Genomic DNA, 14123 nt, shown 5'->3' with positions numbered 1-14123 from the left:
GCTGATTTAACTTTCGGGCAGCACCATCCGAGACAAAGTGAATTTAGCTTGCTTACTCCCCTACAAGTACTTGCACACTCTGCAGTACCAGCAGAAAATACATATGCAATATGGGGGGAGGAGAAATGAGTCCAGCATGCTGTTAGGTTTGCGCAGTGCGACCAAAAAACATACTTTTCATGGGGCTGTCAATTTGATTATAGCGCTGTCAACGATTCCTTTTATTAAAATTTAATTAATTTACATTAATGATATTGACACCAGTAAACTGGTTAAATTTGCAGACGACACCAAGGTGGGTGGTGTAGCAGATACTGATTCAGCAACAACGGGATCTTGATTTAATTAGCGACTGGACTGGCAGATGAAATTTAACATAGATAAATGTAAGGTAATCCATGCAGGGAGCCATGTCCCACTCTCACCAGTGTGGCGAAGCAATAAAAAAAGGCCAATAGGATGTTGGGTTACATATCTAGGTGTGTGGCGTTTAAGTCAAGGGAGGTGATGCTACGATTATATGAAATGGCTATTTCAATATTAGTTTAAATACTAGATCTTGTGGCCATAAGTGGAAATTAGCGGGAGAACATTTAAAAATTAATTTGAGGAAGCACTTCTTTACACAGCGTGTAGTTAGAGTATGGAATAGTCTTCCTGCTAGTGTAGTGCAAGATAAAATTCTGGGTTCTTTTAAATCAGAGCTAGATAAGATTTTATCAGCTCTGAGTTATTAGTTAAGTTCTCCCCAAATGAGCCTGATGGGCCAAATGGCCTCCTCTCATTTGTAAATTTCTTATGTTCTTCTGTTGTAATACCATTACAAAAGTTTTCATCTGTATATTCAGTATAAAGACTTAATTCTACAAAATAATCTTTGCCCATACTGTTCTACTATTAACATGATCAAAAATGATTAATGGATGGAATGCAAACTTGGCAAGGAGAACAGATAGGGAATTTTTGTTGATAACCTGAGCAGAAATTCACATGCCCAGTATTGTATGCTTACTGGACTATGGGCAGGGAAGAAAAGTCCTCATTTTTATATATATATATATATATACAAACTGCCTATAAAGGAGAGTGACAGTACTGCATCACATGACCTGGTCACCTGACCTAAACACAGTAGAGATGGTTTGGGAGGAGCTTGACTAGAGAGTGAAGAAAAAGTGCCCAATAAGTGCTCAGCAAATATGTGGGTAACTAACATAGAGGAAGCAGTAGGGTCAGCCAGTGGAGTTAAGGACCTTGCTCTAGGGCCCAGTGGTCACTGCGATCATTCTGCAGACCACAGGATTTGAACTAGCAACCTTCTGAGTCCCAACCCACAGAGGTGCCCCCCCCAAAAAAAACCAAACACAAATATAAATATATATATATATATATATATATATATATATATATATATATATATATATATATATATTTTTTTTATACATTTTTGGTCAGAGCATAATTCCCCATATATATCATTTTATAGTTCTGATGTCTTTATAATTATTCTAAATGTAGAGAATAGTCAGAATAAATCTTTCTATGGGTAGGTGTGTCCAAACCTTTGACTGGTACTGTGTGTGTATACATAGCCTATTATGAAATTATATAATTAGTGGGTTGTTTGTGGCGGTTGTCCTTTCTGTCACATTGAAACATAATCCAAAAAACACAACCGATGCTGAGGCTGTGGTACAGGGAGTTTTATTATAAGCCCACCTCAAAAGCAGGACAGGAAACAAAAGGACCACAGGGGATCTAAACAGAGGCGGGAAACAACACTGGGACTAACCAAGGCGCACAAGGAAGGCAAAAGCACACAGAGTCAATGAGCAAACCATGACCAAACCAAGGTACACAGTAAATATAAAGACTATCAGGAGAAAAATGCAAGAGTAGGCGCATATATATATATATATGCCAGTTAAGGAGGGCTAGACAAGGGATAGGTGTAGGTAAGTCTGTTAATCAAACACTAGGACTGAGAGTTACAAGGAACAGGTGAGCATTATTAACAATCACTAAGGACTAAAACAGTAGCAACGACATGGCCAGCGACACCTGCTGGGCAAACAGGGAAACAACAAACAGGACAGGGCAGGGACTGATCCTGACAATATATTATTTTAAAATATTGCACTATGCAAATATATACAATATCTGACGTGACGCCTGTACTGTTAAATAGTTCAGCTCTTGTGCTTTTACTGGTTTGTTTCCTTGATTGAAAGACTAGACTAGTTGTTTCACATTTACTTTAGCAACAATGCATTGTTTTAGGAGACTGCAAAGCACAGCATGAGCTCAGTGTTTATGTGAAATCCAGGCGCTTTTAAATGAAATGGTAGTTTACAAATTCTGTCCTAGCTCAAAGTGTCCTCCCCGACGAGGATGGTTACCTAATATAACAGTGCCTACCTGGAACCTTCTTGGGGAACACAAATATCGCACGCCACTTTTGCAGAATAAGCAGAGACAAACAGTAATTGGGGGAAGTAAATTATACTGAAAGAAACCAAGGATACCAACTCCTGATTGCCATCTGGACTTTTTTTGACTAAACCCAGGATTTCAGCCAGACTTATGGGACTCCCAGCCAGGTCCACATATTTCCTCTATTCATGAGCCAGCACCACTGATTCAGCAAATAAGGGCTTCCTCAATACAAAAATTAGTTGAATCAGAGGTACTTGTAGCTGAATAAAGCAAAATATTACAAATGGTTTGGTGTTTTAGGGCTGGTTGATGATCACTGGTGTAAGTCATATTCTTGCATCTTAGAGTTATGGCAGTGTAAATATAGAAAGTACATTTCTATTTTTTTTTTTGTAATTTTTCTGTTGAATTTAATCTTATGTGGTCATAACGGTGGGATGAGCTGTCCTCCGAAGCTTGAATGAGTTAAGGTAATACACAGTGACTGCAAAAATGATACAGCCTAAACCTGAATGTCAACTCAAGACAGAGCAACAAACAAACCAGGGACGTTACAGAATCCCAGGCAGAGAAACAAGATTCAGGAGAATATGAATGACATACATCTTCAGGCTGAGGAGCATCGGGTCTGTGGGGCTATGGGCAAGTCTGAAACTTACGATCTGTTCTCCTCCTGAATGAAAAATGTCTAGAAAACTCGGAGAAAACCTGGAGATTCCATGAAGACAAAGAAGTTACATTTAAGTTCATAACATGATAAAGAAAAAGAAAGTACTATGGTTTCATCTGGTCCTTACCAGGTCCTAAAAGTATTTAAAACTAAAAGGTGTAAAACACACAACAATTTGAAGCCAAAGTGGAGAAGCCATGTGTTAAGTAGACCCCATGATCCAATAGCTTGTAGAACCACCTTTAGCAGCAATAACCTGAAGTAATCATTTTCTATATGACTTTCAGTCTCTCACATCATTGTGGAGGAATTTTGCCCCAATCTTCATTACAATCTGACTTCATTGCATTGAGGCTTGCAGACATTCATTTAGGCACGGCTCTCTGAAAGTCCTGCCACAGAATTTCAATCAGGATGAAGTCTGGACTTTGACTTGGCCATTGCAACACCTTGATTCTTTCCTTTTTCAGCCATTCTGTTGTATATTTGCTGGTGTGCTTGGGATCATTGTCCTGCTGCATGACCCAATTTCAGCCAAGCTTTAGCTGTCAGACAGATGGCCTCAAATTTGACTCTACAAGACTTTGGTGTACAGAGGAGTTTATGGGCGACTCAATGACTGCAAGGTGCCCAGGTCCTGTGGCTGCAAAACAAGCCCAAATCATCAGCCCTCCACCACCGTGCTTGACAGTTGGTATGAGGTGTTCGTGCTGATATGCTGTGTTTAGTTTTCGCCAAATGTGACGCTGTGCATTATGACCAGACATCTCCACTTTGGTCTCATCTGTCCAAAATCATTGTTCCAGAAGTCTTGTGGTTTGTTCATATGCAGCTTTGCAAACCTAAGCCATGCTGCCATGTTCTTCATAGAGAGAAGAGGCTCCTGGCAACCCTTCCAAATAAGTCATATTGTTCAGTCTTTTTCCAATTGTACTCTTATACACGTTAGCATGCAACATGCTAACTGGCGCCTGTAGAGTCTGAGATGTAGCTCTTGGGTTTTTTTGAGATTTCTGTGAGCATTGCATGGCCTGACTTTGGGGTGAATTTGCTGGGACGTCCACTCCTGGGAAGATTGGCAGCTTTCTTGAATGTTTTCCACTTGTGAATAATCTTTCTCACTGTAGAATGATGGACTTCAATTTTTTTGGAAATGTCCTTATAACCCTTCCCAGACTCATGGGCAGCAACAATTGCTTCTCTGAGACCATCGCTGATGTCTTTCCTCCTTGGCATTATATTAACACACACCTGAATGCTCCAGACCAGAAAACTGCCCAAACTTCTGCTTTAATAGAGATGGTCACACTTGCTGATGATCAATTAATCAAGTGTATTTGATTAGCAGCACCTGGCTGTTACTTACCCCCTTAATTCCTAAGGAAGCAGTAAGGATGTACTTCATTTTTCACACGCTGCTTTAGCATTTTGGCTTAGTTTTGGTATATAAATAGTCACACAGTGTAATTGTTGTGTTGTTGTTCATCTGAAGTTGAATTTACCTAATTTTAAGAACTGCTAAGAAGCAGATGATTTTTTAAAATTGTGTCCTGATACGTAAAACCTTAGAACTGAACGAGGGTGTACTTTCTTTTTCACATGGCTGTTATTTGCATTTTTACCAACAATTTTCAGGATAGACAAAGCCGCCTCCCACCCCAGCTGTAATAGACTATTCTCCTGTGACACTTCACATTGCCCAGCTAATATTACATCTCCCATGTCTTTGATACTATCCCACTAGTATGGTACACAAATTGTGAACAGCTGTGGAGAGAACACCATGAAAAGAACATATGCAAAAATATAAGACTAACCTTATCTTCAGGGACAGTGAGGCACAGGCTATTTTAGACCTACAGCCATGGTCAAAGAGAGAACAGTTAAACTTATTAAATGTGGCCGATTGATCTGCCATCTACCTGGAGCCCATGCTTCTCCCTTCACGTTGCTCAAAATGATTCAAATCAATCGATTAGACCAACTGCAGCTGGCAGGAATTGTCACATGTCGTTGAAGAGAGAGTTGCTGACCAGTCTTGGCTTGTTTGACAGTGTGAACTGTTTGCCGGTTTTGGAATAAAAGAACTACTGGAGAAATGCTGTAAAATGCATGCATGTATTTCATCTGCTTCTCACCCATATTCTTTCATTCCTTTCCTTATTCCTTTCCCTGTGTTATTTTTTCTAGTGGGGTCACTCCATGGAAGCTACTCTCCCCCCCCCCAAGTGTTTTTAGGCTCCACGTGTAGAAGACGAGGATGAGGAGACGATGTGGTTTCCCAGGGCATGGAAATATTCCAGATAAATAAATAATAGCATGTTCCTTATCTTTTATTGTGAATCCATGTGTTACTGAGGCCGATTTGCTGCACATGCGGAACACGAGGAATGAGGTAAGGAGCATGCAGTGATGCAGCACGAGGAGAGAGGTAAGGAACATGCAGTGATGCAGCACGAGGAATGAGGTAAGGAGCATGCAGTGATGCAGCACGAGGAATGAGGTAAGGAGCATGCAGTGATGCAGCACGAGGAATGAGGTAAGGAGCATGCAGTGATGCAGCACGAGGAATGAGGTAAGGAGCATGCAGTGATGCAGCACGAGGAATGAGGTAAGGAGCATGCAGTGATGCAGCACGAGGAATGAGGTAAGGAGCATGCAGTGATGCAGCACGAGGAGCAAATACCAACAGAGATCATAGTCCTGTGTCAGACAAACCTATTTTATCCAGTGGATCAGATACTTTTTCTTAAGTTATGTTTAGATGTGAAACTGTACCCTAAACAGTTATGATGAAACCTTTATTTTTCAAAAATTATTATTTAAAAAAAATTCTTACATCCTTTCATGATTACCATATACATTGCACACACACACACCCCCCCACCAATATTATGGTGCTTTACCATTATATGAAGTGCATGGCGTCTATTATGTGCCCACAGGAAATGTAGTGAGACAGAATTGTTCTTCTGGTTTCGTGTTTTTACCAGGTCAGCTTCTTCTGCTACCTCCTGAGTCAACGGTTTTCTTCGACCGACATAAATGTGAATTTGATGCTCGGTGGAAGGGCTCTTTGACAGTAATCTGTGTGTGTAATCATTACCGCCTCCATGTGCCTGTTCAGCCGTGTGCGATTTTTCATCTCTGCAGATAAGTTAAGAAGATGAATTGTGCTTGTATTAAACGGTTCAGATCCAGTGTTTAATAGCCCAGTTTTTGCCCTTTATTGCCTGAGATGTTTCTCACCTGACAGTGTGGTGATTGAGACAGTTTGTAGGTTCTCGGGTGTAAGGTGCCGTATTGCCTTATGGTGTCTATGTTCGAATAGAAAGGTTACTACAGTCAAAGCTATTTAAAGAGATCCATCCTTTTTTATGTCACTGCCTTGGCCGTAAAGACAGGAAGGAAACAGACTTGGAAACAAACTGAAATGTGATGCAGTGTTGGCTCTGATAATACTATAAAAATCTGTCTCTTCTGGAGAGGAAAAATGTTTTACATCCAACCGAGACTTTCATTAGCAAAAATGCTATTATTGCTTTTAAAATTTGATCAACTGTAATTAACTGTTAAGCTTTGATAATGAGCAAAAAATAATACTTCTCATGTTAATCTTACATAGTACAAATGGTGCATTTTATACTGTAATGGAAATTTTAATGCTTTGTAGTACTTTGTATTCTTTTGAAATTTGCATACTAATTAAAAAAGTACTTACAACTCATTCATTACTTAAACCGTATTTTTCTGTAGATCAATTAGTGAAGAAATGTAAAGTAACATCAGTTTTGATGGGATGATTGTAGATAAAAATGAACTGTATGTTAATGCATGCAGAAAGCAGTGTTATATTTGAGGGACTGAATTTTACATTCTCGCTCTCCCTGATACACACGTACTGGGCTGTAAAGGGTCTGTGCCGTTCATTAAACATCACGAGCGCGAGCAGGATAATGATCGCTCTTCTATTTGTGCTTCATTGATATGTAAGGCATGGATAACAGCAAGACAAAAACAATACAGGCTAAATAATGATAAACATCAGTTGATTACATTTCAGCAGAAGCAGGCAATGACTCGTGTGCCTTTTTTTTTGACCTTCCTACTCTCCCGTAGGATGTGGCCATTGCTGACATATAATTTTCCTAAGGGGCTCCCCCCCATAGGGGTGCTGCAAGAGATTTTGGACCCCATGAAAGCGTATATAATTACTCAATTGCCCGTAGGTGTGCTTGTGTGAGTGAATGGTGTGTGAGTGTGCCCTGTGATGGGCTGGCCCCCTGTCCTCGTGCCCATTGCTGCCGGGATAGGCTCCGGACCCCCCGCGACCCAGTAGGATAAGCGGGTTGGAAAATGGATGGATGGATGGATGGGTGGATGAAAGCATATATCACACTGGGCCCCCAACCCAAAACAATCCAATTATGTTCCAAATACTTTAGGGCCCCTGAGTGGAATAAACCTACAGTAACCCCCCCCCCCCCCGGCCTGTGTGGAGTTCCTGGACCCAAGTCTCATTGGTAATGCTGTGAACAATGTACTAGATATTTTACACATGACCTAGTGTCTATGTCTTTATGGTGGATGCTATGGCTTTTTACCTATAAGCATTATGATCACCTGCCTAATATGCTGTTGGTCTTTTTTGTGCAGCCAAAACAGCTGTGAGCCACCGAGGCAGGGATAGAAGACCCCTGAAGGTGTCCTGTGGTATCTGGCACCAACGTCAGCAGAAGATCCTCTAAGTCCTGCAAGTTGCAAGGTGGAGCCGTGTGGATCGGGCTTGCTGTTCCAGCACATCCCAGAGATGCTCGACAGGATTGAGATCTGAACTCTTTTTTTTTTTTCATGTTCTGCAAACCATTCCTGAACATTTCGCGCAGTGCAAAAGGGCATGTTATCCTGTGGACAGATGCCGCTGTCATTGGGGAATTCTGTCACCATGAACAGGTGTACATGGTCTGCAAAAATGTCGCAATAGGCGTCACACATCAAAGTACCTTCCACGTGAATGGCTGGACCCATGGTTTCCCAGCAGAGTACTGCAGAGCATCACGCTTCCTCCTCTAGCTTGACTTCCTCCTATAGTGCATCCTAGTGCCATCTGTTACCCAGGAAAATGGGGCAAACTCATCTGCTCATCCAATTCACGGACTAGGTGACTTTCTTCCACTGGTCCGAGGTCGAGTTCCAGTGATCACATGGTCATCGTAGGCGCTTTCGACAATGGACGGGTAAGCATAGGCATTCTAACCAGTCTGTGACTATGCCCCATTCACAGCAGGGCACAATGAACTATATGCTGTGACGCAGTGATTTCATTCACAGCATTGAAATTTTCCATCATTTGTGCCATAGTAGCCCTTCTGTCGCTCTGTACCAGCCGGTGTGGCTTCCGGTGCCCTCGCGCATCAATGACCCACTGGGGCCCGCCAGTCTGTCGCCGGCTTGTGGTTTTTCCCTCCCCCGACCACTGTCGATAGGTACACCCCCGCTGACCAGGAGCACCCCGCAAGCCTTACCGTGTCCAAGATGCTCCAACTTACTCGTCTGCCCATGGCAATTTCTCCCTTGTCATTGTCACTCAGATTTACGCTTGCCCATTTCTCTTGCATCCAACTCTTCACCTATGAAAACCAGCTATTCACTTGCCAGTTAATATCCCCCCAGATATATTAGTGTATTAGTTCTGAGATAATCATCATTATTCTCATCATCTGTGAGTGGTCATAATGTTTTGGCTCTTCGATGTATGTACTCCATTTATATAATGATTTGATTGACTCTAGTGGAACATAAAAGAGGGAATAAAAGTGACTCTATTCTAAGCAGATCTCTTGATATTTGAGTGCTTCATGATATGGTGGTGGGGGGGGGGTGCTGTTTGAAATGGATCCAAAACAGATGCTAATCGTTTGCAGGACACTGCTGCATATATTGTTTCTCCATAGAGAATGCATTATTGTCATTGTCTGTGTGGCACAATATATTCACAAAATCTTGCATCTGAGGTTTCATGAGACATATTTTTGTTGATATTGGATACTTCACTTTCATATTATACATTCAGAAAAGCTGCTGATTGGTCTGCTTCCTTCCAGGGCATAAAAAATGTTTCTTGATGTATGTTTATGTTTGTTTGCTATCAGTCTAAAGCCCTTCTGTTTGATGTCTCTTGCTTTTCATGTTTTTGTTTCATTTGGTGTTGAGACCGTGCTTCTACGAACATCAGATAGCTGCTTTTCATGCACTGCATGCTACAATGCTGTGCAAATACTAATCAAACCGTCAAGCCACATTAAATCAAATACAGTCTTTACATCAACCCAGCAGCATCGCAATAATTGAATGTACACATTAAACGGTCTGAAAAGCGGTGACAGTTTTGGAGAATGTAACCTATATCCTTCATGTTTTTTAATGTAGACTTTGTGTTCAGATTACAGTTCACACGTATCCCACCATCCAAAATCTATTTCTTTTTCCACTTTTAAGCGCTGGGTGATCAATCCTGGGTACTGCATCTCGGGGAAAGTGACTCACATCCAGAACTAAATTAAAACAATTTAGCACTGCGACCTGCAGTTTTATGGCTGCTGTGTTTCTACGTCATTCAGCAATAGAGATGCCATTCAACCTTTTTTCTTCTGAAATGGGGGAGATGCACATTCTCCGGGGGTGTTATGGAGTCTTAGGGCTCATACTGTAAATTAATCCTGATTCAGCTTTATTATTTCTCCTCAGTTATTCTGATGTTCCTGTTAACAACCTTCATCCATTATTCTTTTTAGCCATGCAGTTTGGTCTGAATTGTCATCCCCCACGAGGCTTGTTTCTGCCCCATGGTCCTACTCTGTGGCTGATGTTGTGTCAGTGTTGGGTCTGCCCTCCCAGGTCACACATCCGTTTGTCTGGCCAGCAGTTTCATGCCAAACAGCCTCCCCCCATCTCTGCACCCATCAGCAGCTGTCTGTCGGTGAGCCCGGAGGGGCTGTGTGATGACGCGGCTGGGTCTTTGGTGCTGTAATTATCCCCAGCCTGGTGATAATGGACTATTTGGATGTCTGAATCCTCTGAATAAATTGCTGCGATATTATGCAGCTGAGCAGGAAGCTGGGATTGAGGAAACAAGGCTCAGAAGAAGGAGCGGAAGACACTTTGGGAGAAGTGCTTGGCGGAGAGTCCCACCCGTGCCTGCTGAGCACCAGCTCTTCACCTCCCTGCCTGCCCTCGGCTCCCTGCTCCATCCAGTATCCACCGTGGCAGCATCCATGCGCTCTTATTTATTGTAAATATGCGTCCCCCCCCTGCACCCCCCTACTCCGCCCCCAGCGCACTCCTCAGCCAGAACTCCCGCAGACTGTTCCGCTCTCAGTGTCCCTGGCTTTTGTTCTAGTGAAGATGAGCGTGACAAGAAAAGTGATAGAGAAGGAATATTTTGTGAACAGACAGGTTAAGCTCTACATAGTACACAGCAACAGTTACATTTATGACGAATAATAATAATAATAATAATAATACCTCCCTCAATGACTGACCTGACCTTCTTTCTATATTCTGTGGTCTTGCTACTGCGATTGCACTACTCTGGGGGTTTTTTAACAATGCTGCTCTGTTTTTAAACTATGTAACTTTCTCTCATTTATTGATAGCTCGTATATGCAAATTTTTAGGTAGTGAATTATTTCGATCTTTTTATTTATTATGGAATTGCTGTCACTTTATTGTGCGCAAGTCTCAAGTTTCATTCCCTTCAAGTGTCAACATGTTTAGAATGACAATGGATGAACCTTGAATAATAAAAATAATAATTGTTATTATCGTTATTGTTATTATTATACTTTTAGTATATACTTTTACATTATACTTCTAGTAAGGTCCTGAGTGATTTATAACCCAGTCGTCTTCTCCTTTCCATGGAGGGCTGATAATTAACCCATTACCTCTATCATTTGGAGCTCTCTAGGTTGCAGGTGTCATTCATGGTGGGGGGTTGGGGGCAGAAGCTAATCCTGGCAGAAGCTAGAAGCCAGGTGCTGGATGGAATCACAGGAGAGGTGTGCTTTGTCTTCGGTTATTCATTTGTTCCAAATTAAATACACGTGATATTTATAAGCAAATGTTTTTCATTGAAAATTTTTCCTTTCATTTTTGTAGAAATTCATGTTAAACTCATAAATGCCTGCACACATAATGCAAATAGCACCAGTGCAACAGCCAGCTACTGATGGGACGGAATCCATACTCATCTCACTAGAAGTGCTAGCAGGAATTATTACACATTTGATACTAAAAAATATATTTCTAAATTTACTAAACACCTGCAAGTGTTTGATAAATCTGCTCTGTAGCGTTTTATTGTCTTCGTAGGAGAAGGTAATTTCACAGCTCATTAGAAGCAATGCGCAACAGGGACTGTAGCAAATGAAGTGGATCTATGTCTGTCTTGGGGAGCAGTTCTCAGACACTCATTGTAGATCTAGATTCCACTAGCAAGAAGGAAACTTAAGCTAGTTGAGAGTAATGTGCACTTCAGACTTAGTATACTTAGTACACTGGTTGCGTGTCTTGGGTAGAGTAAATTTAGCTGTGGTCATGGTAAATAAATGAATGTCCTAATTGGCTGTGCTGATCACATGGCTGGTTTTGATGGGAGATTGCTCCATCACTTCAACATCTTCCTGAGAGCTGCATCATAGCCTGTCTCTGAGACTTGAGAAGCACAGTACACCCCATGCATTTTAATGAACTCACCTTGATCTTCAACACAGTCTAATCTCTGGTCGTCTTATTCCGAAATCTACACCTTCAAACCACCCTCAGACGCAAGGTCAGGCACAAGTTGCGGTCCTTTCGGCAGAGATCTGAGGTACTCGTCTGTTCTATCTCATATCGTCTTCTCTCATCATTTTTTGCATTAGAATTCAGAAATGGTGACAGCCGTGTGATGGGGTCATCAGGTTTAATCAAGACGAGTTCACAGGCATCGCTAAACCATCACCATCCAAGCCGTGCTCTCTGGCTCTGCCTTCATTCCCTGAGATTTCTCTGCTGTTGTGTAAATAACTGACCTTAGCGTCCCCATTCTAAATGCCAATTTCCTCTGAGGTAATTCATTCCTTCTATAGCATATTCATGAGTTTAATTCCACTCAAAATGAAGTTTTAGCTTTATTCTGTGTTTTATTAATGTACAGACCAAACATCCCTACTTATTTCTGTCCATGTTCTGTAGAAATTATTGGTAACACTTTACTTGAGGGGGCACAAATAATGCAGTAGTACACCCTTACTTAATGTACTAATTAACCAGCAACTAAGTGTTAGTTATGTACCAATCCCATGTTCGTCCATCATTAATCAATCATGACTGTATTTCATGCAGTTAATATATTTGTTTGTGATTTGTACTTGAATAGTACCTGAGTTAATTGTGCCCATTTAAGGAAAGTGTTAGCAAATTATTTTTTATATATTAAAGGACTGTCTGGTCTCTATACCATATACTCTTCTATTTATTCTATCTGATGTCATAAAGCACATTATATCTTGACAGTGACATTACTATATTAAATTTGCTTGTCCTGCAAAAAGGTATACTGACCCTTGTTTAATTTTACTATCAAGCTATGGTTATGATAATTGTCTAAAAAGCTCAACACATTAATTGCATTGCCTTTCATCATTTCCCACCATCTAGAATAACTTCTCGACAGTTACACGTGCAAGACATGAGATATATTTCATGGTACTCAGATGAAGAATAGAAAAGGTAATTGTTTTGGGGAAAACTTGCAATCTTTTGATATTGGCTAAATCTTAATGGAAACATCATATTGTTAATAATGCATGTTTCCATAGAAATGAAGGATTAGCTGCATTCCAAATAGTGCATCCGATTTCCCTCAGAGGTCACCCTACAATCAAGAGGTCAAATGTTACACTGGGTCTTGGATTTCTGCCAGCTATCAGCCTCCTTCTAGGGACACTAACTGGCCAGTTTGAGGGCTATGGGTCAGCAGCTGCCCCGAAAGCCTGCAGCACGCCCTGCCAGATAGAGCTTCGCCGCAGCTCTGTGGTGGAACGCCTTTGAATCATCCTTCCCACCCAGCACAGAAATGATCACTGATTCATACATGCCTCAGTGCTGGCTTTGGAATTGGAATAGGGGGCCTTTTATTAATGAATAACTTCTTTTGTGAAAAACTATTAGCACAGTGTGAACATACATTTAGAGCCTGAGATGACAAAGGTTATCATCATGAATCTTTTAAACCTGAAATATGCACCACTCTTGTTTATGTTAATTTACTTTGAAAAGAGACAATTTTACCCAGGACCGCTAAGATGGATAATCTCCATCAAGCCCGTCTCTCCCTCTCTGATACCTACACCATTTCTCCCGCCCACGCACTTCTCTCTGTTTTTCTCTCACCTACATTAACCCAGTTCTCTCCCTTCTGCTACACTCAAAGTGCCTCTCCTTTTGTTTTTTGACTATGAAATAACCAAGTCATTTGCAGATTGGATCCTGTGACTGGGGTCACATGGTGTGTGTGCTACTGTCACAGAGGAAGTGGCAGTCGAGGGACTTTAACAGACTGTCTCGGCAGTTTGCCAGTCAGATGGGACAATCCGAACCCCATAGCTTCAGCATTCACTGTTTTTTTTTTAGCATCGGTAAACAGTTGTCTCTGTGGACGGTTCCTGTGCGCAATTACGACGTCATCCTCGGGGTAAAAGTGCGTATTCTAGCAGGATCTTCCTACTGGGTCAGGCTTTTCTCAGTCCTGAAAATGACACCAGCTCCTCTGTGTACAAGTTATAAACTGGTTCAAGGGCCACAAACTAGACTGACTGGCTGTGATTTCATTTCAAATGTCACCTAGTATCTTCACTTAAATTAATAAATGTCTCCCATTGCCTTCCTCTTGCGCTATCGATCCGAGAGTCAGATGGACACATGCAGCTTTAAGAAAGACAGCTTAGCAGATGACCATCAATAATGAAAGATG

Source organism: Paramormyrops kingsleyae, chromosome 6, assembly GCF_048594095.1.
Source record: "Paramormyrops kingsleyae isolate MSU_618 chromosome 6, PKINGS_0.4, whole genome shotgun sequence".
NCBI classification, from domain to species: Eukaryota; Metazoa; Chordata; class Actinopteri; order Osteoglossiformes; family Mormyridae; genus Paramormyrops; species Paramormyrops kingsleyae.
Note: the sequence above shows the minus strand (reverse complement) of the source record.